Source organism: Rhinatrema bivittatum, chromosome 13 (genome assembly GCF_901001135.1).
Source record: "Rhinatrema bivittatum chromosome 13, aRhiBiv1.1, whole genome shotgun sequence".
In the NCBI taxonomy this organism is placed as follows: Eukaryota; Metazoa; Chordata; class Amphibia; order Gymnophiona; family Rhinatrematidae; genus Rhinatrema; species Rhinatrema bivittatum.
Genome location: NC_042627.1, coordinates 66,610,540 through 66,626,693, shown reverse-complemented (window position 1 = coordinate 66,626,693; position 16,154 = coordinate 66,610,540). Strand labels below are relative to the sequence as shown.

The 16,154-nt window shown below is 45.7% G+C and overlaps 1 protein-coding gene across 4 annotated transcripts in view; it reads left to right on the top strand.

Moving 5' to 3' along the window:
* ZNF710 (zinc finger protein 710) overlaps nt 1-16,154 on the top strand; it is a 78,550-nt gene that overhangs the window by 23,970 nt on the left and 38,426 nt on the right. Inside the window, exon 2 of one of the 4 annotated variants that reach the window (XM_029574991.1) lies at nt 10,153-10,249. The exons of the other annotated variants lie outside the window; for them this stretch is intronic. The gene's annotated coding sequence lies outside the window, so the exon portion shown is untranslated. The remainder of the gene's footprint in view (nt 1-10,152; nt 10,250-16,154) is intronic. 4 annotated transcript variants of the gene reach the window in all.

Below are 16,154 nucleotides of genomic sequence, written 5' to 3'. Positions count from 1 at the left end.
TGTAAACCGGAGTGATTTATAGTCTCTATAAGAACATCGGTATATAAAAATTAAAAATAAATAAATAAAATAAGTGCGAGAAGCTGCGGGAGGGAGAAGGGGGCATAAGAAGATAAGACAGGAATAGGAGGAGGGGAAGAAATATACAAGCAAGTAAGAGTGATAAGGAGGAGGCCACTGAATGTTCTGCAGTATACTGGTCACCCGGTGACCTAACTGACCTCCTCACAAGCTTTTTGTGACTTCAGCAGACTTCAAATGTATTTTGAAAAGGGTTTTAATTATTTTCCTCTATGGCAAACTGCTTCTCAAAATCTTTCTTGGCCTGTCTTAATACTGTTTTACAGCTAACTTGCAAGTACTTATGCTCTTGTCTATTTTCTTCATTTGGGTTTGCTTTCCAGTTTTTGAAAGATGCCCTTTTGCTTTTAACTGCCTTTTTTAACTGAGCATTAAACTATGTTGGCAGTCATTTGGTCGTCTCTGTCTTTTTAAACGTTTGGGATACATTTTTTCTCACAGGACAAGCAGGATGGTTGTCCTCACAAATGGGTGACATCGAGGATGGAGCCCAACCACGGAAAACTTCTGTCAAAGTTTAAACAGAACTTTGACTGGCCCCTACTGGGCATGCCCAGCAAGGCACTGACCCTGCAGCCAGCAGGGGTCTCCCTTCAGTCTTCTTTTTTCCGCGCAGCAGTAGCCACGCGGTGAAAGAGCTCTTAACCACATTCCTGACAGGAATTTAGAATTTAATATTCTGAAGAAAATTTGCCCCTCAGGGGTCTCCCTTCGGTAAATTTTTTCGTCCGCGGAACTCCGGTAAGTTTTTGCCGTTGTTTCATTGACTTCCGTCGACTTTGGCCCTTGAGGCCCGTTGGCAGTCGACAATCCCGCGGCTAAATTTTTTGGCCTTCCGCCATGGCGTCGGGGTTCCGTCGATGTCCAGACTGTACCCGAACTATGTCAATCACAGACCCTCATAGAGTCTGTGTTTTGTGTCTAGGGAGTGAGCATGATGTTCTGACTTGCACCAAATGTGCCTTAATGACACCAAAAGGTCGCAAAGCAAGAATGGAGAAGATGGGGCTCCTCTTCCATGTTCACACCCCAACGCCATCGATTGCATCGACGTCATCGGAACCGGCACCGTCGAAGTCGTGTTACCATCGACAGGCCTCCGGTGACCATCCGCCATCGACGACTTCTCGGCCATCGACTCCTGTCCCTTCCCCTGATCATCGAGGAGATAGGAAGGAGAAACATCGACGTCATAAGTCTCGGCCCGTCGAGGAATCGAAGTCATCGACCTCTGCACCGACCGAGCTGCCGCAGAAAAAAGCCTCGATCAGAGTTGGCACCGTCCACTTCTGTTTCGCAGGCACCGAGGCAACCCTCACCCCTTCCGGGTTTGGGAGCCGCGATCCCACCGGTGACGGTGGTCCCTCCGGCTCAGCCTCAGCCTCCCTCTCCCGTCGAGCCGGGTCTCGTGACCCCTGGTCTCCGGGCAGAACTGGACCGGTTGGTCCAGGAGGCCATCGACAAGGCGATGCAACGGTTCCAGCCTCCTCCGGCACCGTTACCGGCACCGAGAGCGGAACCGACCACCGAGCCGATTGCAGCGGCACTGGCACCGCTGTTTGCACCGGATGGAGGCGCTCATGACGGCCCTTCCACCGGTGATACCTGTGTCATCGACACCGGCAAGACCGTTGTCACCGACAGGTTTTTCATCTAGTGGAGAAACACCGTATCGAATTCCCCCTTCGGGAATCTTTCCACCAGGGTCAGGTCGTCCCTCGCCACCGATACTATCGTCCGGGGCGATACGCACCTCTGCTCCACCGAGTTTTCCGATGCTGGCACCGATTCCATCGAGACCGGCACCGATTCCCTCGATGCCTACACCGGCACCGATATCGACACCGATTCCATCGAGGATTTTCTCGGTGCCCCCGGTGACTCCAGCCAATATTTTAGAGCCTCAACCTGGGCCCTCAGGAGTTCATCCCCCTAGAGAGTCTTCAGGTCATCATCATGACCCCTATGATACTTGGGCTGATGATACCTCTACTGACACCGATGATTTGCCTTCACCACCCTCTCCTGCGGAGAGCAGAAAGCGTTCTCCCCCTGAGGACCTTTCTTTCATAAACTTTGTGAAGGAAATGTCAGAGTTGGTTCCTTTCCAACTTCAATCTGAACAAGATGATAGGCACCAAATGATGGAATTGCTCCAATTTTTGGATGCCCCGAAAGTCATCACCTCTATTCCCATTCATCAGGTCTTTCTAGACCTTCTTAAAAAGAATTGGGAATCTCCTGGCTCCGTGTCCCCAGTCAATAAGAAAGCTGATTCTACATATCTTGTACAATCAGCACCAGGTTTTCAAAAACCTCAGTTAGATCATCATTCTGTGGTTGTGGAGTCAGCTCAGAAAAAAGCTAAACGACTAAAACCACACTCTTCCATACCTCCTACCAAGGATAATAAATTCCTAGATAGTATAGGTAGGAAGGTTTACCATGGAGCTATGCTGATTTCCAGAATAGCTTCTTACCAACTTTATATGACTCAGTATAACAGTTATTTTAAAGCAAATGCAAGAATATGCTGATGCCTTGCCAGAGCAGTTTCAGCCCCAGATTCAGTCCCTTTTAAATAAAGGGTTTGAAGCTGGAAAACATGAAATCCGAACCGCCTATGACATCTTCGATGCTTCTACCAGAATTTCTGCTACAGCCATTTCTGCTAGACGTTGGGCTTGGCTGAAATCATCTGACCTTCGCCCGGAAGTTCAGGACAGGCTTTCGGATTTACCTTGCTTAGGAGATAATCTGTTTGGCGAGCAAATTCAACAACTTGTTGCTGAATTGAAGGATCATCATGAGACTTTAAAACAGCTCTCATCTATTCCTCCTGACTTGCCTTCCAAACAGCCTCCTAGGAAAGACTCCAAAAAGTCTTTCTTTAGGCCACGAAAGTATTATCCCCCATCTACCAAACCTCGGCCTGCAAGGTCTTATCATAAGACTCAACCTCGCCAGGCTCGTAAACAAAAACCTGCAGCAGCTCCACCTCCTGGCCCTGCGGCGGGTTTTTGACTTCCACTTAGAGAGCACGGGCCAGACCCCCCTTCCAGCCATTCCAGTAGGAGGTCGGCTATGCCACTTTTTAGATCAGTGGCATCGGATCACCACAGATCAGTGGGTGACAACGATCATCGCACAGGGTTACCATCTCAACTTCCAGTCTCTTCCTCCAGACTCCCCACCCTTGCAGGCGTGGAGTCTTACCGATCATTCTCTTCTTTTAGAACAGGAAGCTTCTCTTCTCCTACAGTCCAACGCTATAGAACCCGTTCCTCTCTGTCAACGAGGCCTAGGGTTCTATTCCAGGTACTTTCTAATCCCAAAAAAGTCAGGTGGACTTCGTCCCATCCTAGACCTCAGGGTCCTCAACAAGTACCTTCACAAGGAGAAGTTCAAAATGGTAACCCTGGGCTCGCTACTCCCTCTGCTGCAAAGAGGGGACTGGCTATGCTCTCTAGACCTAAAGGACGCATATACCCACATTGCGATAACACAATCTCATCGCAAATTCCTGCGATTTCTAATAGGCCGAAAGCATTACCAATATCGTGTATTACCTTTCGGCCTAGCATCCGCGCCACGAGTGTTCACCAAGTGCCTCGTAGTGGTTGCAGCGTTCCTAAGGAAAGAAGGAGTCCACGTCTACCCCTACTTGGACGATTGGTTGATCAGGGCCCCAACCCAGCCACTAGCTCGGTCATCCCTGACCCTAACAATTCACACTCTGCTTTCTCTAGGTTTTCTTGTCAATTACGAGAAATCCTACTTAGTCCCATCTCAAACCTTATCCTTCATTGGGGCAGACTTGGACACCTTACAGGCAAAGGCCTTCCTTCCTCATCAACGAGTCCAAGCTCTAGTGTCCCTAGCTCGCCAGCTGCAGTCTCAAAACACAGCTACAGCGCGCCACTTCCTTGTTCTTCTGGGACACATGGCCTCCTCAGTTTATGTGACTCCCACGGCCCGTTTGGCCATGAGAGTCACACAATGGACTCTGAGACTACAGTGGACTCAGGCTCTTCAGCCTCTATCCTCTATAATCCGCGTCTCCAACGCCCTTCGTCTGTCTCTTGCCTGGTGGACGAATCCCTTCCACCTCCTACAGGGTTTGCCTTTTCTCCCACCAGATCCTCAGGTCATCCTCACTACCGATGCTTCCAACATCGGTTGGGGAGCCCATGTAAACGATTTACAAACTCAAGGGGTCTGGTCACTAGAGGAAGCCAAACACCAGATAAATTTCCTGGAGCTCCGAGCAATCCGATATGCTCTCAGGACCTTTCAAGATTGCCTATCACACCATTCAATCTTAATTCAGACAGACAACCAGGTGGCCATGTGGTACATCAACAAGCAGGGAGGCACAGGCTCCTTTCTCCTGTGTCAGGAGGCTGTACAAATTTGGGCAGAAGCCCTCTCCCACTCCATGTACCTCAGGGCCACCTACCTACCGGGAGTAGACAATGTATTGGCAGACCAACTGAGCCGTGTCTTCCAACCACACGAGTGGTCACTCAATCCTGTAGTAGCGACCTCTCTATTCCTCAAGTGGGGTTACCCCCACATAGACCTCTTTGCGTCCCCTCAGAACCACAAAGTAGACAATTATTGCTCTCTCACTCGGAGCCAGCACTCTCCACCGAGGGACGCATTCTCCCTCAAGTGGACGACCGGTCTGCTCTATGCATTCCCTCCACTTCCTCTTGTCTCAAAGACTCTCGTGAAGCTCCGCCAGGACAAGGGCACCATGATCCTGATAGCACCGCACTGGCCACGCCAAGTGTGGTTTCCCATACTCCAGGATCTCTCCATCCGCAGGCACATCCCTCTGGGACAGGACTCGCATCTGCTCACTCAAAACGACGGATGCCTCCTTCATCCCAACCTCCAAGCCTTGTCCCTGACGGCATGGATGTTGAAAGGCTAGTCCTTCAGCCTTTTAACCTCTCAGATTCAGTTTCTCGTGTCCTGATAGCTTCACGAAAGCCCTCTACAAGGAAATCTTATTCATACAAATGGAAAAGGTACACATCATGGTGCACTTCTCAGTCCCTTGATCCCCTTTCCTGTCCAATCTCAGAATTCTTGGACTATTTGTGGCATCTATCAGAATCCGGTCTCAAGACCTCTTCCATTAGAATGCATGTCAGTGCGGTAGCCGCCTTCCATAAAGGTATTGGGGGTGCTCCTATTTCAGTACAACCCCTTGTAACACGCTTTCTTAAAGGTTTACTCCATTTGAAGCCACCTTTACGTCCTCCGGCCCCATCTTGGGACCTTAATCTGGTTCTTGGTCGCCTTATGAAACCACCTTTCGAACCTCTGCACTCCTGTGATTTGAAATATCTCACGTGGAAAGTGTTATTCCTTTTGGCTATCACTTCTGCTCGCAGGGTTAGTGAATTACAGGCCCTAGTTACCTATCCGCCTTACACTAAACTCCTGCAGGACCGGGCGGTACTCCGCACTCACCCTAAATTTTTACCTAAGGTAGTTTCGGAGTTTCACATTAATCAATCCATCATACTACCTATTTTCTTTCCCAGGCCCCACTCCAATCCCGGGGAACAGACTCTGCATACCCTAGACTGTAAACGGGCTCTAGCTTTTTATCTAGACCGTACAGTTTCTCACAGAAAGAGCACTCAATTATTCGTCTCTTTCCACCCTAACAAGTTAGGACAACCTGTGGGTAAGCAGGCTCTTTCCTCCTGGCTGGCGGACTGCATTTCTTTTTGCTATCAGCAAGCTGGCATTCCTTTTCAAGACCGTGTCAAAGCACACTCTGTGAGGGCCATGGCGACTTCAGTAGCACACCTTCGATCGGTGCCGCTTCCTGACATCTGTAAAGCTGCAACCTGGAGTTCTCTCCATACCTTTGCAGCCCACTATTGTTTGGATAAAGCCGGAAGACAGGACTCCATCTTCGGCCAATCTGTCTTGCGTAACCTTTTTCCAACTTAATGTACCAACACCCTTCCACCTTCCCGGTAGGGTGCGGATGCCCTTTACCAAATTCTACCCCTGTTGTTGTGCTTGTTGCACGCCGTTGGGTACATTTGGTGCAAGTCAGGACATCCTCAGCTCGGTACTCACCCATTTGTGAGGACAACCATCCTGCTTGTCCTGTGAGAAAGCAAATGTTGCTTACCTGATGTAACAGGTGTTCTCACAGGACAGCAGGATGTTAGTCCTCACGAACCCGCCCGCCACCCCGCGGTGTTGGGTTCGTTTTATTTTACTTTTTAGGCACTGCCTGTAGCTTTGAAATCAGACTGAAGGGAGACCCCTGCTGGCTGCAGGGTCAGTGCCTTGCTGGGCATGCCCAGTAGGGGCCAGTCAAAGTTCTGTTTAAACTTTGACAGAAGTTTTCCGTGGTTGGGCTCCATCCTCGATGTCACCCATTTGTGAGGACTAACATCCTGCTGTCCTGTGAGAACACCTGTTACATCAGGTAAGCAACATTTGCTATCTGGGCTTCCAAAATGGTATTTTTAAAACAATATCCACTCCTCATGCTAACTTTTAACCTTAGCCACTGTTCCTTTTTAGTTTTTCTAACTAATTTCCTCATTCTGTTATCTCCCTTTTTAAAGTTATATGTTACTGCAATGGTTTTAGTCAGTTTTCCCTCCAGTGATTATGATCGCTATTGCTTAGTGCCCCATCACGATAATTCCTTGCACCAGATCTTACATTCCACTGAGGACTAGATCTAAAATAGCTCCATGAAGATAAGGCATAGTAGCAACCCTCTGATATAGGATAAAATTGGTAGCTAAAAGAAGGCTTTCTCCTAGAATTGTTCATGTTGATATGAATTATTTTCTTTTTTGTTTATTACCTTGGATGGCTCCCCTATAAATTGGGCTGTATGTATTTGAGTTTACATTATATTAATTGTGAAAGTATTACCTTAAGTATATTGATGATGTAAATCAATCTTTTTCTTATTTCTTTTTTGCATTTGTATAAATGTTTAAGAAACCTAATAAAGTATAAATTTAAAAAAAACAAAACTGCTTCATGGAGCTATCGATAGCATCTAGAAACTTAACCCGTCTACCATGTCCTGATGAGACGGTGACCCATTCAGTACCGGAGTAACTGAAATCTCTCATTATTATTGTATTGCCAATTTTATTTGCCTTTCTAATTTTCTTCCTTCATCTTGGGTAGATGGATAGTAGTATATACCCACTATTATACCCGTTCCCATTATATTATGGAATTTCTATGCATAATGATTCCACAATACGTTTTGTTTCTTGCAAGACTTTTTTTTTTTTTTATCCTGCTTTCCTCTGTGCTATGCTTTATAGTGCCACCCCTCTGCAAATGTTTATCTATCCTGTCATGTCTATATCATTTATACCTTGATAATCACAGTGGTTATCTGCCTTCCACCACATGTCTCTGAGACGTCTGTAATGTCTATATCCTCATTTAAACCGTAAATCTTATTTCTCAGACGCCTTGCGTTTGGATACAAACATTTTTAATGCATGGTTTTCATTTGTATTTTGAATTTTATTTCTATTCACAATCTGCTCTCTGGAAGGGCATTCCCAGGCATACACCACCCTTTCCATGAAAATTACATTTCCTGATGTTCCTGAATCTCTTTTGCCTCTTTAAAGCTTCACATCATAACCCCTAGTTCTACAGCTTCCCATCTGCACACCTTTCAGGTATTTAAATTTCTCTAACATGTTCTCCCCGTCTCTCTTCTCCTCTAGTGTATGCTCTGATCACTAATCTTCATGTGAATCTCTGTTTCTTCAGCTATCCTCCCCCAAATGTTCCACGTACTCTCACTGCACTATAATGGTCATTTGGTACGTTGTAAAGTGATGTGTCGAATTTCTAGAGCAACTGTTTTTGGGAGGGGAGTGGCGGGGGAACCTGTTGCAACAGTTCATGTGCCCAAATGTCATCTTTTAAGAACTAGCCCAGTTCCTGAATTGTTACCCATAAATGTATGAAGTAATGCAATGCAAATAGTCTCTCTTCCACTGGAACTGGGCTGCCTCCCATTATTAGTCGGTGCCTGGAACGTGGTTTTTTTTTTTTTTTTTTTTCCTTTGTCCAAGAGAAGATGCACCTTTTAAATGTTTATAAGTTAACATCGCTCCACCTGTACCCGTACCCTTTTGATCTCTGTTTACTGTATTACATTGACAAAGGAAGATATAATGGCCCGCCGGGATACTAAGAAAATAATTTCAGCTTTTCTCTGCATTTATCTCTTCCCCCAAAATAGTATCTTCCAGATGAAGATCTTGCATTTGCTGTTCCAAATTGCCGTTCTTTGTTCTGTTTGCATTCCCAGTCCTTAAATACACAGCTACTATAATTTGTGTTTGAACTGGAATTGAATATGGCAGACTTCCACACAATAGTCCAATTGCTTGCAAACATGCCGCATTTGTTTCTGAAGGAGAGAAGCAGGGCGCTGTGGCAAGGCCGAATCTATCGCTTGAGTTTGGAGGAGGAGCAAGTTTCTAGAAAGTAGCTTCTAACTGAACTGTGAAACAGCCCAAATTTATAATAGTGCCCGATTAGCAGATGTTTGCTTTCCAGTACCTTCTCTTCAGTAGGTTTTGCCTCTTGAAGCAGAAGCACTAGCTATGATCGGTTCCAGTTTCTTGCTGGCTTGCCATTGTTTATTTTTTTTTATTGGCTTCTTCCTTTTCTTATCCAGAAATATTTTATTTTTGAAAAATGTTTCCTTCCATAGGAGGCACAAAGATCAATTCTAGGCTCCTTAAGCTTTTGATGGCATTTCATATTAAGAGCAATTTTCAGGAGCCATTTGCTCAGGTAAATGTCTACCTGATAATTACCTACCCCTTACCTGGGTGAAAGTGTGCCCAGGGACCAACAGCTCCTGCTCTTTCACCCAGGTAAGGCATTCCTGGGAGATGCGTCTAGGTCGGGGGAGGGAAGTAATGCAAGTAGATGACATTTTTCAAATCCATGCACGTTATTTTTTTAGATGGGAAAAAGCAGGTACAAATCTCCACAGCAATATTTTTGGCTAGGGCACTTTTTTTTTTTTCAAAGGGAAAGTTATTCTTGTGCTTTCCCTATCAAAACCGGTGCAAAACCCACAGGTTAAACCAGGGCTTAATTTGTGGGGGGAACTGCCTGGAACTGAGTTCCAGCACTACTTTTCAGATTTAAAGGGTAGAACAGCAGGGGGTTTCAGCCCCCCTCCCCTCCAGGCAACCTGCAGGGAAGAAGGAGGTGAGCTTGGAACAGAGAGAGAGAGAGAAAGAGGGCCGGATTTTAAAAGCCCTGCGCGCCGGCGGCCTATTTTGCATAGGCCGCCGGCGCGCGCACAGCCCTGGGACGCACGTAAGTCCCGGGGCTTCATAAAAGGGGCGGGGGAGGGGGGTGTGGTGTCGGCCCAGGGGCGTGGTCGAGGCCTCCGGACCAGCCCCCAGGTCGGGTGATGGCGCGCCAGCAGGCTGCAGGCGTAAATCTGCCAACAAAGGTAGGGGGGGTTTAGATAGGGCCGGGGGGGGGTGGGTTAGGGAGGGGGAGGGGAAAGAAAGTTCCCTCCGAGGCAGCTCCGATTTGGGAGCGGCCTCGGAGGGAACAGGCAGCTCCGATTTGGGAGCGGCCTCGGAGGGAACAGGCAGCTCGTTGCGCCAGGCTCGGCGCGCGCAAGTTGCACAAATGTGCACCCCCTTGCGCGCGCTGACCCCGGATTTTATGAGATACGCGCGGCTACATGCGTACCTTATAAAATCCAGCGTACTTTTGTTCGCGCTCGCTCAAATTAATAAAATCTACTCCAGAGAGAGCAAAGAACTGCCACTCAGCCCCCCCCCTCTTACTGCGCAGAGAGCAGGAGGGGAGAGGCTGTGATCCTGCAGCCTAAACACCAGCACAGAAAGGGGTGGGATCAGCACAAGTTTGAAACTTGTGAGCAGTAAAGCCACTCATCGAGGCTTCAACCCCGGCTGCTACGCCTCGGCTCACAAGTTTTTTTGTACCTGTGCTAATTCAGCCCCCCACCCCCCCAATTTTTTTTTTTTGTGTCTGATCCAGGGCTTAATTTCCAGGACCCGAGGAACTGGAGCAGAGTCGATGATGTAAATCCATTCTGGTCGGTGAGGAGGAGCTGAGGATGGAGGATGTGACTGGGGTAAGGAGGGAGGAAGTGTGTTCGCGTGTGTTTTTGGTGCGTGTGGTAGAGAGAGAGAGAGTTCTCTACCAGTCCTGGCCCCGCCCCATCCTACACGTCACGCCTAGCCCCTCCCCCGCAAGCTCCCACTTCCTTTTTTTATCTACAAATTAAGCCCTGGGGTAAAAGTATGGGCAGACTTTGCATCGCTGCCCTAATTATTAGTAAGAGTCCAGTGAAAATCTCCGTCCTCTTGTATTCATGCAAGCTGCAGTTGGTGCCAGCCAGTTAAGATATCCATGGGAGGGTGGGAGTTATGTAAAGAAATGACAGTGTTTGGTTGAAATATGGGTGGGATTTCCCTTCCCCCGAATTCATATTCTTTGTTGGAAATGAACGTATAGATCTGTTCTCTTTGTTCAGTTGTGAATACGAAGGTCTGTTTCTGTTGTAATAATAAACGGATCTAAAAAAAAAAAAACCTAACCCTATGCCCCCGCCCCTTTTTTTTCCCCCCCATTATAAGCAAGCTCACCTTGTTCTCTTCTTCTGGGGTTACCATTCAGTTCTTTATAGTGCATGTATAGTTTTTACATTCATTACGATGGCACTAGCACATGTCTGGGCAAGGGATTGGCACCCCTGGTTTATCTCCGTCCATAATTTTTTTGCAAGGGCCTCCCGTAGGAGGTGCTTTTCAGAGCTTTGAAGGGGTACTTTGGAAATGAGGAAAAAATCCGAAAAGGGAATCTTAAGTGTGTACGCTAAGCCCAGCTTGAGGTAATAAGAGCGCTTTTTGGTACTGCCTCCTGCACATTGCAAAATTCAGGTATTTTGAGAGAGAGGCGAGCCCTTGGTATAGCAAGGGTGAAGGTCTGCTGGGGTGTGTTTCATGTAAAACCAGACTCTCTCTCACAGAAAACCCCCTTCTGGCCAGGCAGGTCATTGACTTTGATTCTACACAGGAATTGCTCCTGCTTGGGGCAAAACTGAGTTCTCTGACAAATAGAAATATTGCTACTTTGATTGACATAGTGGGCCAATTAGTGGTTGACTAGGTTTTTTTCTCTCTCATTCTATAGCTATCTGAGAACCTTTTTTTAGGTATTTAAATCACTGTCTTAGATGCAGACAATGGAAATTGTGTGTTTCAGGTTGTCCTAAGAACATAAGAACATGCCATGCTGGGTCAGACCAAGGGTCCATCAAGCCCAGCATCCTGTTTCCAACAGTGGCCAATCCTGGCCATAAGAACCTGGCAAGTACCCAAACACTAAGTCTATTCCATGTTACTGTTGCTAGTAATAGCAGTGGCTATTTTCTAAGTCAACTTAATTAATAGCCGGTATTGGACTTCTCCTCCAAGAACTTATCCAATCCTTTTTTAAACACAGCTATACTAACATCACTAACCACATCCTCTGGCAACAAATTCCAGAGCTTAATTGTGCGTTGAGTGAAAAAGAACTTTCTCCGATTAGTTTTAAATGTGCCACATGCTAACTTCATGGAGTGCCCCCTAGTCTTTCTATTATCTGAAAGTGTAAATAACCGATTCACATCTAACCATTTTAGACCTCTCATGATTTAAACACCTCTATCATTTCCCCCCTCAGCTATCATTTCTCCAAGCTGAACAACCCTAACCTCTTTAGTCTTTCCTCACAGGGGAGCTGTTCCATCCCCTTTATCATTTGGTTGCCCTTCTCTGTACCTTCTCCATCACAACTATATCTTTTTTGAGATGCGGCGACCAGAATTGTACACAGTATTGAAGGTGCGGTCTCACCATGGAGCGATACAGAGGCATTATGACCTTTTCCGTTTTATTCACCATTCCCTTTCTAATAATTCCCAACATTCTGTTTGCTTTTTTGACTGCCTCAGCACACTGAGCCGACTATTTCAATGTGTTATCCACTATGACACCTAGATCTCATTCTTGGGTGGTAGCACCTAATATGGAACCTAACATTGTGGTTAGAGTCTGGAGGCCAGTCTTGAGGTTGCAGGGGTCCTGCCATTCCTGTGTGTGGCAGTACAGCTATGCCCTTTGCCCAGTGGAGCACAATGCTGACCTGGTTGCTAAAATGCCCTTTGCAGCTCGCGTGGTTTTTTCAGTGCCCGTCTTGTGTGCAGAGTGAATGCAGGTAATGTCAGTCAGAGCTCTCTCTGTAAATACAGCTGCCAGCTTCTGTTCCCGGAACTAAAATGCACTGTGGTGTGTGGAGTCTGACTTGCAGAAGAATAATGCTGTGGGCGGGGTTTATACCAGAAGGTGACGGACAGATTTCAGGTATGATTGTTTTTGCAGTGCTTGTCACGAATACAGAAGAAAGACTGTTTGGGATAAAATCTCAAAACAATCTCTGCTTTCTATTTCTGTAATTTCTTTAAAAGTCTTATGAAATAGTCTTTAAAACATAGAACATGACAGCAGATAACGATCATATACAATCTGTCCAGTCTGGCTGTCCACATCTCCCCATTAAGCTTTACAGCCCCTTCTTCTCCCTCCTAGATCCCCTGTGCTTGTTCCATGCTTTCTTAAATTCTGATTCTTAAAAAGAATATCAAGAAATGGGCTATTCGCAAGGAAACCCATCACATACATAATCATTTTCTCCTCTGAAAACCACACAAGAACATAAGTTGCCTTACTGGGTCAGACCGGTCCATCAAGCCCAGCATCCTGTTTCCAACAGTGGCCAATCCAGGTTACCCAAACATTAAGAAGATCCCATGCTACTGATGCCAGTAATAGTAGTGGCTATTCCCTAAGTCAGTATGATGAATAGCAGTTTATGGACTTCTCTAGGAACTTATCCAAAATGTTTTAAACCCAGCTACATTGACTGCCTTGATAACATCCTCTGGCAATGAATTCCAGAGTTTAATTGTGCATTGAGTGAAAAAGAATTTTCCCTGATTTTTGTTTTAAATGTGCTATTTACTAACTTCATGGAGTGCCCTCCTAGTCCTTCTATTATCTGAAAGAGTAAATAACCGATTCACATTTACTCATTCTAGACCTCTCATGATCTTAAAGACCTCTATCATATCCACCCTCCGCCATCTCTTCTCCAAGCTGAACAGCCCCAACCTCTCTAGCTTTTCCTCAGCCATTCCATCCCCTGCATCATTTTGGTTGCCCTTCTCTGTACCTTCTCCAGTGCAACTATATCTTTTTTGATATGGCAACTAGAATTGCACACAGTACTCAAGCTGTGGCCTCGCCATGGAGCAATACAGAGGCAGCATGACATTCTCCATTTTATTCACCATTTTTGACAGCCGCAATACACTGAGTCAACAATTTCAAAGTATTATCCACTATGATGCCTAGATCTTCTTCCTGGGTGGTAGCTCCTAATATGAAACCTAACCGTGTAATTACAGCAAGGGTTATTTTTCCCTATATGCATCACCTTGCACTTCTCGACATTAAACTTCATCTGCCATTTGGATGCCCAATCTTCCAGTCTTGCAAGGTCCTTCTGTGATTTAACTACTTGAATAATTTTGTGTCCTCTGCAAATTTGATCACCTCACTCATTGTATCCCTTTCCTGATCATTTATAAATATATTGAAAAGCGCCTAAGTACAGATCCCTGTTTACCTTTTTATTTTATTTTAATTTTCACATGCTAGCAATTAATCCGAGCAAATATGCACAAAACAGTCTTATGTAACATATGAAAAAGCCAATATAAATGTAAAATACTTCCCTCGGAGTCCATGGCCCAGCAAGGATCCTTTTATTTCAACAGTACGCGCACAATTTTTTTTTTCATCAAAACTTTGTGGATTTTTGTACAAGTGTGCATATAAAAAAAAAACATTCATGTCGTTTTGTTTTGTTAGATTTTTGTACCTTTTTTATTTTTGTTTTATCATGTGCTATATTTTTAGTTTGAATTTGCTGAAAGGCTTTAGCTTGCAGTCAAACAATATTTTGTTAGTATTTTGTGGTTTTGGATGGGAAATGACACAAAATATAACAAATATCGTTGACTCTTTCATGCTATTTTACAAGGGCCACACATCCCTCGGATTCTGTAACTATGGGCTTTTCTTGCTAGTAATACCTTGGTGTTTGGTTTCACTTACTTTTATAAAATCCTTTCTTTTCCCAATGTCTCATGCTGCTGGACATGCTGGATCTCAAATGAGTCTCAATACAACAGTTTTTTTTTTCCTTTTTGGCTGTAATGTGAAAATTAGTTTCCCATCTTCACTTAAACCATCACCACCACCACTTCTGTTACTTTCTTCAGTCACAAATTACATCAACGCAAGCTTGCGGCAGCTGTAGGAGCCTGGATTTTTGGTAGGCCGGGGATGCCCAAATGCTCTTATTGGCGAGCTTGGCGATCACATAGGCCTCTTGCACGGATTCTTCTTCTTCTGAAGGGACTTTTTGGGGTTTCTAAAGCTCTCCTATATATATATCTATATCTATATAGATATATATATATATATATATCTTCCTCTTTTGGACATTTTCCGTGTGGTTGTCCCAGGAGAGAGATCTCTGCCGTAAAAAGAAAGCGGTTGCATGGCCTTCCCCATACAAAGTTATTAAAATGGTGTGGGAGGGAAGGTTCAATATTTTATTTATGGTGGAAAAGGAGGGAAGCAGTGAGGAGGTTTAAATACCCCCCCCCCCCCCCCCCTCTCTTCCGGGATTAGAAAGAAGGGCAGGGTTTGCATTCTCGGCCCGCGACAGAAGGGGCTATTTCTCCCAGCCAGGCTGAATTCTTTCTTTTCAGAGCTATCCCTCTCTCTCTCTCTCTCTCCCCCCTTTCATTCTCCCTTTCTGCATTTCCTTTTATCTTTTTTTTTTTTGACCCACCTCCTCCGAGCTGCCATTCTCTCTTTCCTAGATTCTGTTCCTTTTTTTTTTTTCTTTTATTCTTTTGCTTTGAATAGCTCTTCTCTGTTTTGTGGGGGGAAGGGTAGAAGGAGGAAGCCAGCCTTGAAGCATAGAGGAACTGGAAATCTCTCCCCTGTTTTGTTTCACCGCAGTGCAAAGCTGTCAAAGATCTGTATTGTAAGGGGAAACCAGTGAAGTGGCCATGCCTCGGATACCCGGCTCGGTTTTCACCCCCCCCTCCCCCCGCCGCCTTTTGCATTGATCGTTGGCAATGTATCTTACCAAAAACTACGTGGACATGAAAACATACTCTAATGTAGTGAGGTTCAAGGGTATTAAGCCAATTGCCCCACATTTGGGCCGGGAAGGAATTTTTTTTTTATTTTTTCACTGCTGCTGAATTGGCTGCAGATGCAGGGTGGGGGTGATTTATTTTCTGCCCTCCCCTGGATTCCCCACGTAAGAGAGGAAATGTTGCGCAACTTAGAAGGAAGTTGAGTTTATGCATTTGCTATTCATTTGACCCTTACCAGCGGTTTATTTTTAAGAGGGAGGTTGCTTGCTTTTCCCCCCCACCCACCTTCTAATCGGCCTTACCCCCCTCCCCCAACAACACTTTTTTTTTTTTCTTCGGACAGGTGCTTCCGTGGTCTCTCTCCCCTCCCCAAGTATCGCCACGTCACATCTGTGGCATGCCCGGTCCGACTGGCCTCCAGTATGAGCAGATCCAAACCCAGAACTGCGACCCCCGATGTTCATAGCGCTCGGCCCCAAGCTTTAGGATTTAAGGTGCCTGTCGGGGTTTGTTTGTCCTCGCCTCACTGTCTCAGTTTAAGCTCAATAGGTTATTCTGTCTTCATGGGAATAAATATCTCTAAACAGGAAGCTAACTCAACTTGAGGGAAAACAGAAAATGCCTACTCCTCCTAGCCTTGCATCTACATGCATGCAATAGTGGTATGACAAAGACTTACTCAGCTGCATGTCACACAGAACAAACTATCTATTAACCCTATGAAAGAGGGGATAGATAGAAAAATGTTTAGTTT